The sequence below is a fragment of the Triticum dicoccoides genome, chromosome 6A (genome assembly GCF_002162155.2).
Source record: "Triticum dicoccoides isolate Atlit2015 ecotype Zavitan chromosome 6A, WEW_v2.0, whole genome shotgun sequence".
In the NCBI taxonomy this organism is placed as follows: Eukaryota; Viridiplantae; Streptophyta; class Magnoliopsida; order Poales; family Poaceae; genus Triticum; species Triticum dicoccoides.
Window position 1 is genome coordinate 441541746 of NC_041390.1, and position 15064 is coordinate 441556809.

Sequence of the window (15064 nt, forward strand, 5' to 3'; positions counted from 1 at the left end):
TGAAATATTGTAAAAAATCCTAACAAAGGGAAATAACATCACTCTCGCCAGCTGCTTGAGCTCACTGTGCATTACAGAAGCCAAGTGATTAGCCCCCACCAGCACCCAAAAACTTATTTTGATGTAGCACACCAAATGGGCTGTAAATTTTCATAAGAAAGGCTGCATGACCTTGACAGATTTGGATTCTAACATTTGGGACCCACGAGGAAATAGCCTATCCAAGGTGGTGTCAACTTACTAGCTAGTCAACAAACGATTCTGCCTACAAGCCGTTGGATTGACATCCAACATCTGTCGTGTATCTTCTATCTCTTCTCTTCTTCCTCCAGCTATCCAAACCAAACCACCCCGTCGTCTCCGCCTGCTCCTGCCTCCCATGGCTGGCTGTGCCGCCGCCGCCCTACCGTACCCTCCAACATTGGCCAGTCCCTCCCTCTATTCCCCCACACGTCATGTTATTGTCCGGTGACGTCAGCCCTAACACGCACCCGCACCCGAACCAGTCAACCCTCGTACTCCTCTCCGCCTATGACTGGATAGGCGCATCTTCCACAGCTCCTATTCGTTCTGTCCGAGGCCTTGCCGTCGTCCTCCGCCTTGGTTCGCTCGCCGTGTGCGGTGCGCCACCCTCTTGCGTTGTCAACGTCGTCAACAACCGAGAGGAACAAGGAGATGACTGTACGTGGAGAGGATGACGGTAGGGACTCACCAGCGTCATGGCAGTACGCAAGCAAGTGCCTCGTTATTACAAGCCCAAAAAAGGTTCCTCCTAATGGTTGGACATTTGGGGCTCACGCCATTGTCAACGTAGTCAATAAACGAGATAATTACACAACAAGCGGCTGACACTAGGGACCCAGCAGGTCGCACATTTGTTGTTTACTTTTTTTGAGGAACAAGCAGTTGTTATTTATACTAGTTTTAGCGATGGATCAGGGTAACAACGGTGTTGTGCGGGGGTTGTGGCCTGTCTAGCCAGGGTTTTATTTATGTTTACCACATCATGCGCCCAGATGTGTTTTTTTCTTGCTGAAAATGGCTAGCCCAGTTCTACTTTTTTTAAGAAATGCCCAAACGCGGCCTACTTGCTTTGCCAGCCCTGCTGGGCTGCAAATCTATCAAGACAAGGAGAGTTTCATTTGGTTTGCCCAGAAAAGGGGCAATCAGTATTGACAAAACGGGTTGTACATTTTGAAAACACATCAAACCGGGAATTAGTTTCAATTTTTTTCATTACAAGATTTTAAATTCCATTGATTTTTATGCATGGACAATTATTTGGATTTTATATTTATATAAATTATTTTTCAAAATAGTTTGAATGTGACTCAAAATTTTGCGATTAAAAACAGTTGACTGCACCGAAATATGCAAAATTTCGTATAATTTTTAACCATGGCCACAATATGGGCTGTAATGCTAACAAAAAGAAGATGTGCTCCAAAAAAATCCTTAAGAATTAGCAAATGGGTTGTGAATTATTAGAAATAATTGCAGATGCGTTGTATGTTGTTTTCCACAGATTTGAGGCTGACTTGTGCGCCTACTATAGGTTGACACGTATGCTTTCCTAAAAAAAGGTTGACAAACACGCAACGTCATGCCAGCTTAGTCAACACACGAGAGCAGAGACTGTTGGATGTGCATCCAACGGCCGTCGTGCTTCTTCAATATCTGCTCTTCCTGCTCCAACCGCTCAAACAAGCGCCGGTGCGACTGCCTGCTACCTCCTCCCGCAGTCGGCTGTGCTGCCGCGCAGGCCTCACCGCCCCACCGTACTCCCAACGCTGGCCTAGCCATCCCTCTACTCACCCACACGTGCTGTTGTTCTCCAGCGAGGGCAGATGAACCAGTAAACCCTCATACTCCACTCCGCGTGGGAAACAACTGCAGAGTCTTCCCTGGCTCCGTGTCGTTCCCTTCCTAGGCCTCGCCGTCCACCGCCCTGGTGCTCTCGGCGCGGCATGGTCAACATGGTTAACGAACGACATCCATTGGAAGTGGACTGTACGTGGAGAGGCTGACAGCTGGGTCCACAACCACACGCAAAATAATGATTCCTCCACCTAATAGCTGGGACCCACCGTAAGGGCCTCTGTATTTTGCGAAAAAATGTTCCTCCTGCTGACAGGTCAGACTTACCAGCTATATGTTCACACGCAAGGAAGTGCCTCCTTTTTTGCACAAAAAATGAATACTCCCCCTGCTAGCTGGGACCCACCATAGTGGGAGGCTGACTTGGGGGCCTACTAAGTTGACGGGGACGGAGGGCTTTGTCAACTTAGTCAATATGAACAATTCTAGCTCCAGTGACTGTACGATGTCCATCCAACGGCCGTAGTGCTTCTTCAACCTCTAGTCTTCTTGCTCCAACCGCCCAAACCAGCGCCGGTCGTGCCGCCTGCTCCTGCCTCTCGTGGCCGGCTGTGCTGCCGCAGAGGCCTCACCGCCCCTACTACTCCCACCGCTGGCAGGCCATCCCTCTACTCACCCACACCCCCTGTTATTCTGCTGCGACGGCAGCCTCACACCGCAGCCGAACCAGTGAACCCTCATACTCCTCTCCGCGTGGGCATCCACTGTCGTGTATTCCCCGGCTCCACTTTGTCCCCTTCCTAGGCCTCGCCGTCATCCACCGCCTTGGTGCTCTCGGTGCAGCATGGTCAATGTGGTCAAGGAACGACTTCCATCGGAAGACTACTATACGTGGAGAGGCTAATAGCTGGGTCCACGGCCACAGCAAGGAAGTGCCTCCTTATTACGCACAAAATAATGATTTCTCCACCTAATGCAGGGACCCACCAGATGGGGCACCATATTTCGCGAAAAAATGCCCCCGGACTGATGGGACCCACCAGCTACATCTTCGCACGCAAGGAAGTGCCTCCTTATCCTCCCTGATAGCCAGGACGCACCTGGTCGAAGAGTACGTAGCATTGTCATTCTGGCCGCGAACGTGTACGTACATACGATCAGTCTGTCTACAGGCTGCAGCGATGAACCGTGGCCGAGTGAGGAAGGGCACGTGTCGTAGTAGAGGCGCGCACGTAGCATGTACACGTACGTATAGCCAGGGTGCAAGAAAGTAAATACGGCCATGTGCATACATACGGGCGGGGTCTCGAACGCCTACTCACACATACGTATGGCTAGGGCTCATGTACATGGCTGGGTCGGTACGAAGAAACTACGTCGTCGTGTTCATCGGGAGGCAACATAATGCGTCTGTCGGATCTGGCATTCCGGCTAACCCTTAGGTTCAAACTCTACGCCCTAGCTTGGTAAGATCTCGCAGATGAACTCAACGAACTCGCAACACAGAAAGACACGAGATTTATACTGGTTCGGGCCACCGTCGTGGTGTAATACCCTACTCTAGTGTGGGGGTGGTGGATTGCCTCTTGGGCTGATGATGAACAGTACAAGGGGAAGAATGGCCTCCTGAGGTTGAGGTGTTCTTGCGTTTGGCGAGCTCGTGGGTGTCTCTTCCCAAATGTTGAGCGGGAAGGGAGCCTACAATGGCGGGAAATTTGAAAGGGGTCTTCGCTTGCAAAAGGCTCTGGTGATGACGCCGTCTTGGGCTCCATGGTGACCTCCGTCTTGTCGTCCTGCTGGTCTTCGTCTCGTTACACCGATATGGAAACCTTTGTCTGATGCCTCAGTACCCCGTGCCTGCCTCCTTAGCACCAAAGAGGAAACAAGGACACTCCATGCGCTGGCGCCTGCCTGGCGCCCGCCTTGTGTCGATCGTCATGGCTCACGTCACGAGGGCCTCATGAGGTTTGGCCCTCCTTGATATCTCCTCTCCTCGCGAGGCAGCCTGGAGAGGCTGCTCCTGAGGAGGCCTTGCGTCGCTCCCCTCGCAAGGCTTGGACCCTCGCGAGGGTCTTGGATGCCTTGTTGATGAAGATGGGCAGTACGGCCTGCTAGTACAACCATGCCGTGGGCCGCAGGCAGGCAAGTCTGGGGACCCCCATTCCCAGAACGTCGACAATAGCCCCCGTGCCCAAGGCGCGCTCGGGCTTGGCTTCGAGGGGAAGCCAAAGGCCAAGTATGGAGCGCCACGGGCCCCAAAAGCCTGCGGCCATCCTCGACGTGTGGCGGTTGATTGGACATGGGCGTCTCCACTTCCCCACGCTGCCTCAGCAACTGCTCGATTTGACAAGTCCCTGTGACATGCAAGGAAAGAACATCATTACCTGGGGTTGTGGGTGGCACCGGTTGGCCTCCTTTTGCTATAAATGGGGAGGGGGGCAGAGCCCCCATCGCCCATCTCTTCGTTGCTCGCTTGCTCCTTTCCTCCTTGCTCCACCACTAGCCACAATGGCGCCGTCGAAGAGGTTCTCCGCCGCGGAGAAAGGCAAGGCTCCTCGGGAGGGACCCGGCTCCCCGGCGCCTAAGAGAGGACGTGGCCGGCCCCGCAAGCACGTCATGACCCCCGCCGTGGCCCATCGTCGTGGCGGCACCACTGCGCATGGTGGGGGTCGTTCCAGCCGCGGTCGCCCTGTTGACGAAGGGAGGCGTGCCATGGTTGCGTGGCTTCCCTGTCCGCGCTTCCATTCGGCGGAGGTGCTGCCGGAGTTCGTCGTCTGGTCGGAGAACCCGGCCAGCAACTGCCTCCAGCTTCCGCGCTTCTTTGTCGAGGAACTGCCGGTCTCCGGTCCAGGCGGGCTCTGGTTGCAGGCAGACGGTTGCTACAGCAGGGCCTCTTGGGTCGCGGTCGAGACTTCTGCCACAGGCAACATAGCTCTGGCCCGCGGCTGGCAATCGTTCGCCCGCGCACACGGCCTGGGCAGGCGGTGCACCCTCCAGTTCAAGTTCGACGGTGATGCAACCTCTATGTGAGGGTGTTTGGGGAAGATGGTCGCCGCGCCGGGTGCTGCCTTGAGGCGAACGACGACGAGGAGGTGCTCGGCCTTGGCAACGGCCGCGACGAAGATGAGGGCGAACCCGCTCTCGGCGCCAAACGCGTCTCATCCAGCTACGATGGCTCTTCCTCTGGCGACAGCTCTAGCAGTGCTGGCTACGACCAGCCGCCACGCCCGTTTTGAAGGTGGCAGCGGGTTGTCTCGTCGCTATGCGTCGGTGAAGCGCGAGGAGGGGTCCGGCTAGACCCGGGACGTCACTGAGGCTCTACCCCCGTCGGCTCCCGCAGGGGCGAGCACCGCTTTCTCTATGTTCCTCTTTTTCTTCCTGCATCGAAATGAAATCAGCATGGGCCTAGAAGCGCATGTATCGAACCAAAACTTATCAACCATTATGCTTCGCTTGTTGTTTCGGTGCTGTGTGACTATTTTGCGCGAAGATAACTTAGCCTGGTGCATTCTGGGCGCCTTCCTCCTGACGAGGCATTTATTTCCTCGTGTCCATCTTGACCTTGTGATCCGCCATTGCTCAGGAGCTGCAAAAAATTAGTTAGGGAGTTCGCCAGGAGATTCGTCGCTCCCCCAAGCCTTGACCCGGCGCTTTGTATTGCGGTATCCATGGGGCATGGATTAGGAGAGATCCGCCAGCTTTCAGGCTCGGAGGAGGGCGGCTCGCGAGAACGCAGAGAGAAGAAGAAACGCTCGCGAGGGCACCTGTGTATCCCCTTGTGAGGTAGGCAAAAGAGAGAGAACACGAGTGAACCAGAGCCAAAAAATGCGGTAAGAGGCGAGGGAATCGAATCAGCAAGGAACACCAAGGGCAAAACTTCGATTAAGGAAAAAGTGAGCCAACTACGGAAAGCAAATGAAAAGCCGCGTCTGGCACCTAATCTAGTCTTCAAGTCTTCTCACCAGCGTGGAGCTAAGTGCTGCCACTAGGCGTGGGAGGGGGCCCGAGGGCCTGAGGCCGGCGCTCCTGAGACTCTGGGGCGTGTACAGCCCCACTCATTATTATGTGAGAGTGTCACGGGCGATGATTCTTCACAGGCACCGGGCCTTCTTCACAGGCTCTGGGCCTTTCTTCACAGGCTCTCGGCCTTGCTTCATGGGTAGAACTTCCGGAGGTGCTGGATGTTCCAGGCGTTCTGGATAGGTATCCCGTCTTGTGTCTCCAGGCGCGCAGCACCAGGCCTGGAGACATGGACGACCCTGAACGGGCCCTCCCACATGGGTGAAAGCTTGTGCAGCCCTTCCCTGGAGAGGACCCGCCTCAGGATGAGGTCGCCCACCTCGAGCGTCCTGGAGCGGATGCTACGGCAGTGGTATCGCCGCAGCACCTGCTGGTACCTTGCCGCCCTCAGTGCAGCTTCGCGACGACACTCCTCCCCCAGCACGAGGTCCGTCCCCCGCGAGGCATTCTGCTGTGTTTCATCGAACACCAGGACCCGCGTGGAGCGATGCTTAACCTCGTGAGGAAGGACTGCTTCAGCTCCGTCGACAAGGAAGAATGGGGTCTCGCCCATCGATTTGGTGGCGGTAGTGCGAATAGACCACATCACGGACTGGAGCTCGTCATGCCAGCCCCTGCCACAAGCCTCAAGCTTCTTCTTGAAGGTCCTGGTCTTGAGGCCCCTCAGGACCAGCGCGTTGGCGCGTTCGGCCTGACCGTTGCTCCTTGGGTGCGCCACCGAAGCGTAGCAGATGTGTGTTCCAAGGTTGGCACAGTAGGTTTTGAAGAGGTTACTAGTGAACTGGGAGCCGTTATCTGTGATGATGCGGTTGGGGACCCCGAAGCGGCTCATGAGGTTCTTGATGAACTTGACAGCAGAGCCAGCTGGGATGGTACGAATGGCTTCCACTACCGCCCACTTGGTGAACTTGTCGATGGTGACGTAGAGGTAGCGGTAGCCCCCAGGCGCTCGTGGGAACGGGCCCAGGACATCCAGCCCCGAGACCGCGAATGACCACGTGAGTGGAATGGTCTAGAGGCCCTAAGCCGGCTGATGAATTTGCTTGGTGTGGAACTAGCATGCTTCACGGGACTTCACCAACTCAGTTGGGTCGTTGAGCGCAGTGGGCCAGTCCCCACCGTGGATGTCACTTAGTAGCTCCTTCCCCTGGTCCCTGGAGATGCAACATAGGGAAACGTCATTTGGCCGCTTCCTGTACAACTCACCATCCTGGACGCAGTACACCGTGCCTTGCCGAACCACGCGCTCTGCATCCTCCTCCTTCTCTGGCAGCGCCCCTCGCATCAGATATTCCTTGAATTTGATGGTCCAGCATCCCTCCTGAGGCTCGAGCGCCAAGAGCAAGCGCTCTCCTGAGGTCAGGCCACAGGCCGGGGCTCCTGTGGTAGGAGGCTGCAGGAGCTCCTCCCAAGGCTGAGCCACGCTTGAATGTGGCGGCGTCGCTGATGGCTTGAAGAGTCGTTCCTCAAAGATGTCGGGCTCTTGCGGATGCCATTTGGATGCTCTATTGGCGATGTCGTCGGCTTCGTTGTTGGTGCCCCGGGGCACATGCTGCAGCTCCAGGCCCAAGCACAGCGTCTCCATCTTGCAAACCTCCGCGAGGTATGCCTCCATATGCTCGTCCTTCGGCTTGTATACCTTGTTGGAGAAGTTGACAAGGAGTTGTGAGTCGCCTCTAACGGTAAGGCGCTTCACCCCCAGAGCTATCGCGGCCTTCAGGCCAGATATGATACCTTCGTATTCTGCGATGTTGTTGGAGACCTTCTCGCCCTGCTGAAAGCAGAGCTGCACGGCGTAGTAGAGCTTATCTTGAGTGGGCGAGATGAGCACTGCTCCTGCCCCCGCGCCCTGGTGCGGGAAGGTGCCATCAAAGTACATGACCCAACTGTCTAGTGCCTCACTTCTTGGTGAGGTGGACCGGTCTTCGCCTACTTCAAGTGTCGGGACGTCCGTCCACTCTGCCACAAAATCAGCAAGCACGGCCCCCTTAATGACCCTGGTAGTGCTGAACTCCAACTGGAATGCTTGCAACTCGATGTTCCACTCAGCGACCCTTCCAGTAGAATTGGGGCTCCTGAGCACCCTCTCTAATGGGTAGGCTGAGACAACCTTGATGGGTGCCCCTGAAAGTAGTGCAGCAGCTTGTGCGAGGCCACCAAGAGTGCGAGCAGAAGCTTCTGAGGCATGGGATATCGCGCCCTCACATCTCGCAACACGGTGCTGACAAAATACACCGGGTGTTCAACAAGGGCTGGTGCAGTGTCTGGGCTCGCGTCTTGCAGAAGTTGCAGTGCCTCTTGAGGTTACAGGGATCCTGACACCTGATTGTTTGCAGGAATTTCGGCAGCGTCGCCCTGTTGAACCTTGTCTTCTGTCGGCGCTGCTCCGGCTCTTGCGGTGCCTTCCTGGTCCTGCATTCCTTCAGTCGCGGCCTGGCGCAGTGCGCCATTGGTTTGGTGCTCCTCCCGCACCACCACCAGTGTCGAGCTGGCGGATTACGGGGTAGTAGCGAGGTAGAGTACTAGGGGTTCGAGGGGTCGTGGCGCTACCATCACCGGAGGGCTGGTCAGGTATCTCCTGAGGTCTTGAAAAGCTCGGTCAGCTTTCGTCATCATCTTGAAGAAGGGTAGGGCGTGTTCCCCTAGCTTGGAGATGAAGCGTCCCAACGCAGTTACCCGGCCAGCCAGCTTCTGCATCTCCCTAAGGGTCTGCGGCAGGCTCATGTCCTCGATGGCCATGATCTTTTCTGGATTCGCCTCGATCCCTCTGTGGGACACGAGGAATCCCAGCAGCTTGCCGGAAGGAACGCCAAACACGCACTTCTCTAGGTTAAGCCGCAGGTTCACTTGTCGCAGACTTGCGAAGATCTCCTCCAGGTCTTGGATCAAGGTCCTTGCCTCCCGAGACTTCACCACAATGTTGTCGACGTAGGCCTCTATGTTTCTCCCGAGCTGGCGCCCCAAGGCGATGTTCATCACTCACTAAAAAGTTGCACCCGTGTTGCGCAATCCGAAGGGCATGCAGGTGTAGCAGTATATCCCACACGGGGTCAGGAAGGTTGTCTTCTCCACATCTTCCACCTCCATCTTGATTTGGTGATATCCTGAGAATGCATCCAGGAAGCACAGCAGGTCGCACTCGGTGGTGGAGTCGACGATTTGATCGATGCATGGGAGCGGGAATGAATCTTGGGGGCAAGCTTTGTTGAGGTTGGAGAATTCGATGCACATTCGTTCCTTCCCTCCTTTCTTCGGTACCACGTCGGGGTTCGCCAGCCATTCGGGATACCAAACCTCGCGAATGGCACCCGCCGCCTCCAGCTTGCGGGTCTCTTGGACGATGAAGGCGTGCTTCTTAGTGGACTGCCGTCTCGCCCGCTGCTTCACGGGGCGTACATTGGGGCATACCCTTAAATGATGTTGAATCACCTCTGTCGGGACTCCTACCAGCTGATTGGGCTTCCACGCGAATATATCGTTGTTTTCTCGCAAGAACCTCACCAATGCTTCCTCTTGACCCGGGTCGAAGTTAGCACCTATGGTGAAGGTGGCTCCTGAGGGCCCATCGCCGCCTTGTCTTGCGTGAACAACTGCTTCTTCTTGGTCGGTATGGCTCCCTTGGGCTCGGAGGCACCCGCATTGGCAAGGCGCGCCGCCGCATTGGTTTTGAGGGCGAGCTTGAGTGCCGTTACGGCATCTTTGGTGTCCCTCTTGATAGTGAGGATGCCTTTGCTCCCAGGCATCTTCATGAGGTTGTAGGCCGGATGAGTCGCCGCCATGAACTAGGCGAGAGCTGGGTACCCGAGGGTGGCGTTGTATAGAAGGCCGATGCGGGCGATGTCGAAGTTGACCAGTTCGGTGCAGTAGTTGTCGCGTGTTCCGAAGGTGAATGGAAGACGGATCTGTCCTAGAGAGCGGGTAGTGCCGCCACCAACTCCCAAGAAAGGCTCGCTGAGACTGAGCCACTCGAGTGGCACGTGAAGAAGGCTGAAGGCCTCCACGGAGAGCAAGTCGAGGCTGGCACCGCCGTCGATGAGGGTCTTGGTTACAGCCACGTTGCAGATGGTGGGCGTGTGCAGAGCATTGGGAGCATGCCCGAGCCGGTGGTGGAGTCGGGGTGGTCCTCCGAGCCGAAGTTGAGGTCGGCCTTCGGCGCAGCCCAACCTGGCGGAGCCCCCGGGCACTTGGAAGCGGCGCCTGTCGGGTGGTAGGTGCGACATATGCCAACAGGTGGCTTATCATTGTGGGAGCCAGTAAGACGTCGCAGGTGCTTGGAAACGGGATGAGGCGAAGACATGCACGCCGACGAATCTTACCCAGCTTCGGGGCTCTCCGTGAAGATAACACCCCTACTGCTGCTCTGCAGGGTCTCCGCATGGTCACTAGATAAACAAGTAGCTACACGGTGCTCCTTGAGCTGTTTGGCGGGAGGAGGAAGAAGGGCACGGCTTGCTCTCTTCTCCTCCCTATGTGGTGTCTGAGACTAGCTGGGATTGATCTCTCTTTGCATGGATGCCCCGGGGGGTTTATATAGGCCTACCCCCCGGGGGTACAATGGTAATCCGGCTGGGCGCGGGGCCCAGCCATCTGTGTCTACGCTCTCCGGCTTCTGCGCCGGCTGCTGGGGCCCTCCAGCTAGTGGTTCCCGCCGACTGCCGGCTCCTTGGTCGACAGGCAGGTCCCACTGTCGGGGCCTTGTCGGCGGCTGGTTACTGTTGCTCAATCTTGGTGGCGAGGGCTTCGCCGAGGTGGGCGTGGCTACAGTGCCACCGCCCGGTGGGCGATCACTGTAGCCCCACCGCGTCTTGTCTCCTTAATGGGGCGTCTTCTTCTCGGGAGGTGGCAAGCCGGCTGTGGGGAGCCGGCTCTATCTTGGGCCGACTGGGGGAGATCTGGCCGCCTTCTGGTGTCTCTCTGCCGGAAGGGGCCCACCGCCCGTGGGCCGTACTGGTAGCCCGTCGTGGATGACATCAGGGTCAACATGGCAACAGTGCTGCGCCGGACGGGTCATGGCCACCCGTACGGCGCACTGTGCCAGGCGTGCTCCGGGATTCGTGGGTGGCAGGCTTCACTGTAGCCACGCCCCATCACATTGCCATTATGTGGATGCAGACTTCGAGGGTACGATCTTGACCGCTTTATGGGAGCCGGCTTCTTGGAGTCGGCCTTCTCGCGGCCGGCTTCTCGGAGCGGGCCCTCCCGCGGCTTCTCTTCATGAGGGCTGAAGTCGGGCCGCATTCCGATAGCCGGCCTGGAGATAGCCGGCAAGGGGAAGGCGGCCCTGTGTCTTCATTCTTGAGGGCCGAATCGGCTCGTAATTTTTTTCCAGAAGGGCCAGGGGGAGCCGGCTAGGCTACCCATGGTTATTTACTCCGACAGTAGTCCCCGAAGCTGATCGAGCTTCGAGGCTGACAAAGGGACGAGAAGCTAGGTCAGCTTCCTATCCCGAGGGGCCGACTTTGCTCATGCGCGCCGTCTTCGGAAAAGCTCCGTTTCTCGTAGGCGGGAACGCGGGCCACGTGGCGAGGAAATCCTGCCAATGCACGCGCACGATGGGACGCCGCCGCAGGCCCGGGCCCACCATTCGCAGGCCTCGGTCCAAGCGCGGATCTTCTGCAGCCCACATGGACCGCTCGCCTTCCCGCGGCGGTTTTATGCTGCCATCAAGGCACAATAATCGCGGGACGTGGGGGAGTGGGCGCAGTTGATCCCCACGTTCCCCCACACCGCGCCTCCTCGGCTCCGCCGTGCGGTCTATAAGTAGGAGGAGGAGGGGGAGCGGCAGAGGCTCGCGCGCTCTCCCTCACTCCGCCCCTTCTCGCCCTCCTTCTTCTTCTCTTCGCCACAGCAACTCTTTGCCGCGCCGATCCGCCGTCACTTCGTCTTGCTCCCCACCGCATCGCTCCCATGGCGCTGTCGAGCTCGTGGGATGGCTCCAACGTCCACGAGGACCACGTCGAGTTCCTCCGCCGGACGCGTCTGCCCGGCGAGAACCTTGTGCGGGTTCGTCAAGCGCCGGCGAGGGAGATTTCGCCGGCACCGGAGGAGGGCGAGCGGGTGATCTTCCGCTCGCACTGCCTGCGCGGCTTCGGCCTCCCGGCGAGCGGATTTCTTCGAGCCTTTCTCGAGTTCTACCACCTCCAGCCGCATCACCTCACGCCCAACGCGGTGATGCTGCTGTCGGCCTTTGTCACCCTGTGCAAGGGTTTTCTTGGAGTTCTCCCCACGCTCGAGCTCTGGGGGGAGTTCTTCCAAAGCAAGCTCGGCACCGTCGTCGCGGGCGTGCCTGCCCCCTGCGGAGCCTTCATTGCCATGAGGCAGGCGAGCGAGAACAATCCGTTCCCGTCCATTCCGCTGATCCAATCGGTGAAGCTTTGGCAGAAGTCTTATTTCTACGTGAAGAACGTCGCCCAGCAAGGCGACTACGTCAACCTGCCGGGTTACGTAGCCGGCCCGCCGGCTGGGAGGAAGCCTTCATGGAGCAACCGGGCCAGGTCGCTCTCTCAGGCCGGGAACGCAGTCGTCTCCTGGCTTTGGGTGATGATCCAGTCGGAGGGCCTGACCGGAGCTGACTCGGTGGCCGCCTTCGTGGAGCGCCGGGTTCTTCCGCTCCAAGGCCGGCCTCACATGATCTGCCAAATGAGCGGCCGCTTCAACCCGTGCCGGTTGAGCACCAGGGAGATGCCTCACGCAGAGGTTTCTTACATGGTGAATTATATCTCCAACTGCAAGCTCGCCGAGGATTGGCGATACGGCAAGGAGCCGTATTCCCGCGCCAACCCTCCGCCTGCCGTAAGTTCTTTCTTCTTTTCTTCCTTTTTTGTAGCCGGCCTCATGATAGCCGACTCTTGATCAATTGGTTTGCCTTTTGCAGTACCCTCTTCTCCCGCCGATAGCCGGGGCCGTGGGGGTAGAGCGCCAGCTCCTCCCCGACCGCACGGTGGACGACGCCGACGATCCGGACCTGGGAGCGGCCGCCATGGAAGACGCCATCGTGGGGGAAGGCAACGAGGCCAGAGGCGCGGAACTTGGGGCCAGCTTCGAGGACTGGCCGGATGACGACGAGGTCAAAGTCGCCCCGCACCACCAGCCGGTGCCCGATCATCGAGGCGCGGGCTCGTCTGCCGTGCCGGCTGCCCGTGGCGGCGCGCAGAAGCGCCAGGCCGCGTCGACCTTCTTCGGCAGCCGGCCGAAAAAATCCAATGCTTCCACGGCGGCGACCAAGCAGGATGAGGTGGCCGCGAAGGCGGCCCGCTTTCGCAAGGTGGTGAAGCAGCCGCAGGCGATCTCTGCGTAAGTCGTCGAATGTCTTTCGTATATATTTTTTGTCTTCTTCGTCCGAAACTCTTCTAAACCTTTCTTTTCTTGCCGGACAGGGCGCCGCTCTCTCTCGAGCGAGGTCCTGGCGGCTCCGTAGTCGGGCCGACTGGAGGGTCCTCAAGCTCCCACCGCGTGGATCCCCGCGCTGACCTTAAGGAGGCCACGGAGCGGAACGTGCGGGAGGCGCGGGAGGAGCGGGAGGCGGCGGAGCGAAGGACCACCCAGACGACGAAGGAGCAGGCCGACGCGGCGGCCAAGGCCCGGGCGAGGGCGGCAGCCGCGGAGACGGAGGCGAAGGCCTCGCACAACCGGCCTCAGCTGCTCATTGTTCCCGTCCGCGCCGTGGCCCCCGACGTTCCCGTGCCCCCATCGGAGGAGGTCGAACAAGGCCCGCCGGTGATGGAGAGACGGGAGGACCCCGTGATCTTCGTGGAGGGGGCATCGCAGAAGGCGCCGACTGGAGCGGGCCAAAGCGGCCAATCAGCTGCGGCGCCAGAGCAGCCGTCCAGGGGCAAGCCGGCGGCAGGGGCCGGCTCCGAGGTGCAGCCGGCATTGCGCCAGCGCGCAGGGGGTGGCGCCTCCGCGCCGGAACCGCACCGAGCAGCGGGCGCTAGCCAGACGGCGGAGGCCCTGGAGACGGCCAGCGTCAGCACGTCCGAGTGGACTCCCAGCGGGGGGACGGGCGAGCTGAACGCGGCGGCCCAAGAGGTCCGGAACCGGCTTCAAGCTCAGGCCGCCTCGCTGCAGCGATACACTCAAGAGTTTCTCTCGACACGGGCCGTCATCCGGGTGAGTCTTCTGTCCTTGGTTATTCTGCTCTTTTGATTTCTTCCGTGGGGGCGCGTCAGCGCACCCACTGGGTGTAGTCCCCGAGTTCTGAGTCGGCTGCTGCGCAGGCGGCTCGGAACTTACTAGGTCCTGTCAACCATCTTATACCTGCCTCCTGTCTGTTCTTTCAGGAGTATCATAACCTCTGTGCTGCTGCCTTCAACTCCTAGGCTCAGGAGCTGGGACGGAGAACCGAAGACCTGATCAGCAGCCGGAGTGCGTACTTGGTTTCGTTCATCTCCTGTGGGGGCGCGTCAGCGCACCCACTGGGTGTAGTCCCCAAGATTCGGGCCGACTGCTGTGCAGTCGGGTCGGATCTTCCCTGACGACTTCACCTTATTGGTTTTTCTTTTGTCTTTCGTGCTCGCAGAAGCCAATGCCAACTTGAGGGGGCAGCTCAGCGAGGCGCAGGCCGCCCTTCGCGCCAAGGAAACTGAGTACGACGCCTTGGTCCTGAAGCGTGACCGCCTGGCCAAGAAGCTGGCTGACCAGGAGGAGAGCCACAAGGCGGCCCTGAAGAAGGCGCACGATAATGAAGCCGCCCTGAAGGCCGAGTTCGAGACCGAAGCGGCGGGCTGGGCTGAGACCAGGCAAGCGCTGAATGAAGGCTTCGGCCGTATTGAGGATTTGATCGACGGTAAGCCGCCTTCCTCGCTCCTTGCATGCCCCTTGCCGTCTGATTTGTGTTCTGACTTGTGCTGCTTTTTATTCTCTGTGCAGACTACTTTCTCGGCTACTCCGTCTTCGCTACCCAAACCATCGAGGCCCATCGCGAAGCGCGCCATCAGGCGGGGGCCGACATCGCGCCGGACGCGAGTCGGACGCTTGAGGAGCAACTCTTGGCGGTCCAAGCGCGGCTGCAGCCGGCTCATCGTATGCTCCACCACCTCCAGCACGCCGGGGCGCTGGTGTTGGCCGACCTCTGGCCAAGCGAGACGATTCCCCGCACCCCGAGTCGGACTACCGACTGGCTGGAAGTTGCGGTTGGCCGCTTCGAGGCTTGGAAAGCATCAGCGGCCTGGCTTGGAGCTGGGTGGGCGTTTGGAGTTCGTCCGAGCTTGGTACGCGGGGCTGAACC